This window comes from Sturnira hondurensis, unplaced genomic scaffold (assembly GCF_014824575.4).
Source record: "Sturnira hondurensis isolate 20B ecotype Veracruz unplaced genomic scaffold, ASM1482457v3 Scaffold0009516, whole genome shotgun sequence".
NCBI classification, from domain to species: domain Eukaryota; kingdom Metazoa; phylum Chordata; class Mammalia; order Chiroptera; family Phyllostomidae; genus Sturnira; species Sturnira hondurensis.
In genome coordinates this window covers 1-3,625 of record NW_028082147.1, presented here as the reverse complement: position 1 = coordinate 3,625, position 3,625 = coordinate 1, and positions in this window count along the sequence as shown.

Genomic DNA, 3,625 nt, shown 5'->3' with positions numbered 1-3,625 from the left:
CGGGCGCGGCGGCGCTGAGCGCCCGTTCACTGGTCATCTCAACGTCCATCAAGCAGGAAGAGGCGGAACACGGAGCTCCTGAGGACTCTGATTCGGTCTGGCTTGTGTACGCCACTCATGACGCGCGAGGCCTCGGTTATGTAAAGCGCAGTCACGCGGGGGCGCTGTGGGAGGGATGGTCTTCTGCCTCGACCTCGGAAGCAGCCAGGCTCCTCCCACTTAGCTCTTCGTTCCCGCCCCCGTTCCTACTCCTCCCGGCCGCGGTGGCCTCCGCGCCTCTCGCGATACCTCCGCGGAGTTGTGATGCTTTAGTTTCCGTGGGGCTGGCCTCTGGGAGCAGGAGGGGTGCGGTTGGACCTAAAGCAGCGCGTTGTTGAAGTAGAATTTGAGGACCGCTCGGAGCTTGAAGTGGAGGGCTTGAGAGAACCCCTCCATCATCTAGGCAGGAGGGGCCCATACAGCCCTCTTGCATGACAGGCAACTTAGAGAGGCGCCCTCTGTCTGGGACCCTTAAAAAAGGAGGAACTGTTGCGCTGGTTGGTGTGGCTCAGTGGGTTGAGCACCAGACTGTGAGCTAAAGGGTCGCCAGTTCGATTCCCACCCAGGGCACATGCCTGGGTTGTGGGCCAGGTCTCCAGTGAGAGGTGCTAAAGTGGCAACCACACATTGATTTTTCTCTCCCTCTCCCTCTCTTTCTCCCTCCCTTTCCCTCTCTAAAATAAAATCGGGGACTCTTCAGTCTAAGGTCATTGACCTCCAGAGAGAAAGGACAGGAGGAAATCCCAGAGGGAGAGCTCCTAGAGAGAGAGAGCACTCCTATATTGGAGAAGAGGGATGCTAGAGTGATAACAGCCCCTCTAGGTGAAGAAATATTGGGCTAGCTGAAAAGTCCCTCTGTTAAGAGGGACTTGCTAAGCACTCCCAGCTAAGCTCTAGGAGTGCTTAGCTGTCTTTAAACCTCATTCAAAACAATTTTTTGTTATTGTATTGTAACAACTGTCAAATCAATGTGCATTAAAAAACATCACAATTGATGTTTTTAATATTGAAAGCCATTTTAATATTGAAGATGGAAGAAGATTGGCATATTATGCTTTATAGTTTCAAGAAAGGAAAAAACGCAGCTGAAATGCAAAAAAAAAAGATTTGTGCACTGTATGGAGAAGGTGCTTGACTGTGTCAAAAGTGGTTTGCGAAATTTTTTGTACTATTGGCATTTTGGTCAAATCTTTGCTGTGGGGCCATCTTACACAATGGAAGATGTTTAGCAGCTGGAGATAGCTGACATACTCAAAATACCCAAATTAATAAAGTTGGTGAAAATGAAAAATGTGTCTTTTATTTTATGCAAAAAACCATATGGACTTTTTGGCCAACCCAATACTAAGGCAAAGCCTTCCTGCAAGTCCTCTTGATCCCTCAGAGCAGGATGCAACTGGCCTGAGGCCTGCACCCTACTTTGTTACCAGTTGCACCCCCAGCTTCTCTTACAAACAACCACGAGGAGTTTCTTGGCTAGGCCTGCCTGGCTACTCTGCCTCTCTTCAACTCCTAGCTTGGCCCATCTAGATTTGCCCTGGGCCAATAAATTGCTTAATGCCCCAGGAATTAACCAATTTCTTGTTCTTGAGCCTTTGGCAAAGCTTCCTGCAGGGAAGGCTGACCTTTCTTTCCAAGTCCCTGCTCCTGGGCTTAGAGTCCCCGGGGCTCTGCTGACTACCTGTGTAGCACTAGTTGGAGATTTACTTGAATATGCTTCTTCTTTCTTTTTTTTTTTTTACAATTGAGTGTGCACTTAATGCTTCTGGATCCCTGCCCCAACAAAATTTACTCTCTTTAAAACTTAAACCAGACCCCTCCTTCTGTGTTTGCCCAAACATGTGTATTAATCAAAAGTTTAGGGTCTGGAGTCAGAAAACCAAGGTTCAAAATCACTACTCCACATTTACTACTTAGGGGACCTTGGACCTATAACTGGACTTCTCAGAGCCCCACTTTCCTCAGTTGTACAGTTGGATCTTTTTTAAAATATATTTTATTGATTATGCCATTACAGTTGTCCCATTCCCCCCTTTCATTCCCCTCCACCCTGCACACCACCTCCCACCCACATTCCCCCCTTTAGTCCATGTCCATGTGTCATAAGTTCTTTAGCTTCTACATTTCCCATACTATTCTTGCACTCCCCCTGTCTATTTTCTACCTACCATCTATGCTACTTATTCTCTGTACCTTCTTCCCCCTTCTCCTCCTCCCAATCCCCTGTTGCTAACCCTCCATGTAATCTCCATTTCTGTGGTTCTGTTCCTGTTCTAGTTGTTTAAGGATCAAAAACAGAACATGGAGGGTAACAGGTAAACTGCTTGATGGGTAAGGGGTTCTACTTCGGAGTGAAGGATGTTTTAGAACTAAGTAGAGGGGGTAGTTGCACAGCGTTGTGAATGTACTAACTGCCACTGAATTATCTACTTCAAAATTATTAACTTTATGTTATGAGAATTTCACTTCAAATTAGTTAAAAAAAGAAAAAAGGATGTAGGCTTGGGAGCCAGACTGCCTAGCTTTGAATCCCAGCTCTATCACTTAGAAGCTCTATAACTATGAGCACATTAAAAACAAACAAAATAGCCCTGGCTGGTGTAGCTCAATGGATTTGAGTGTGGGCCTGCGAACCACACAATCGCGGTTCAATTCCTAGTCAGGGCACATGCCTGGGTTGCAGACCAGTTCCCAGTGGGGGACACATGAGAGGCAACCACACATTGATATTTCTCTCCCTCTCTCCTTCCTTTCCCCTCTCTCTGAAAATAAATAAAGGTATTTTTAAAAAAACAAACAAAATAAACAAGAAACATGGAACTTGGTAACTAGATAAATGTTCATTATTACAAGAAACTTGACTCTAGGGAGATGCTGGTGACCTGGATCATGTAAACACAGCCTTCCCACGAATCACATACCCCGCAGTGGGGCAAGAGTCTCTCTCTGTTCCTACTGCCTTCAGTTCTGATCTCCACGGTATTACTTCACAGTTTTGCAATTACCTACTTACTTCTTTTTCATAAATCAGATTACGGCATTATGGAATAGAGATAGTATCTGGGCCATCATCCTCTGTATTTCTCACAAGCTTCCCTACTCCACCTTCTTCAGGTTTGAGGTCTTGATGGTGAATTAATTCACTAATTCATGCTTTCAACAAACCTATACTGAGTATCTACTTTGTGCCAGACTCTAGCTTAGGCACGGGGGATACACTGGTATATGAAACAGTTGTGATAATTGCCCTTGTGACGCCAACAGTCCAGTGTCAAAGACAGCCAAACGGCAAGGACGATGAGTGAAAAGGCATGCCACAGGGACGAAGAGCAATGTCGGGATGGGGTAGGGGGAGTCACTTGGGCAGAGAAGGTCGACCTTGAGGCGTGTTCAAGACAAGAAAGAAAGGCCAGTATAGCCAGGGCTTAGCAGGACAGAGGGCGAGTGAAGAGGTGGCGGAGCCAGAGGTGCAGAGCCTGTAGACTCTGGTATGGATATGGAACTATTTTTCAGAGTGCACTGTATAAAGTAAAATGGGAAAGAAGCCCAAGTTTTTAAGCAGGTAAGTGACAGATTTGGATTTTTA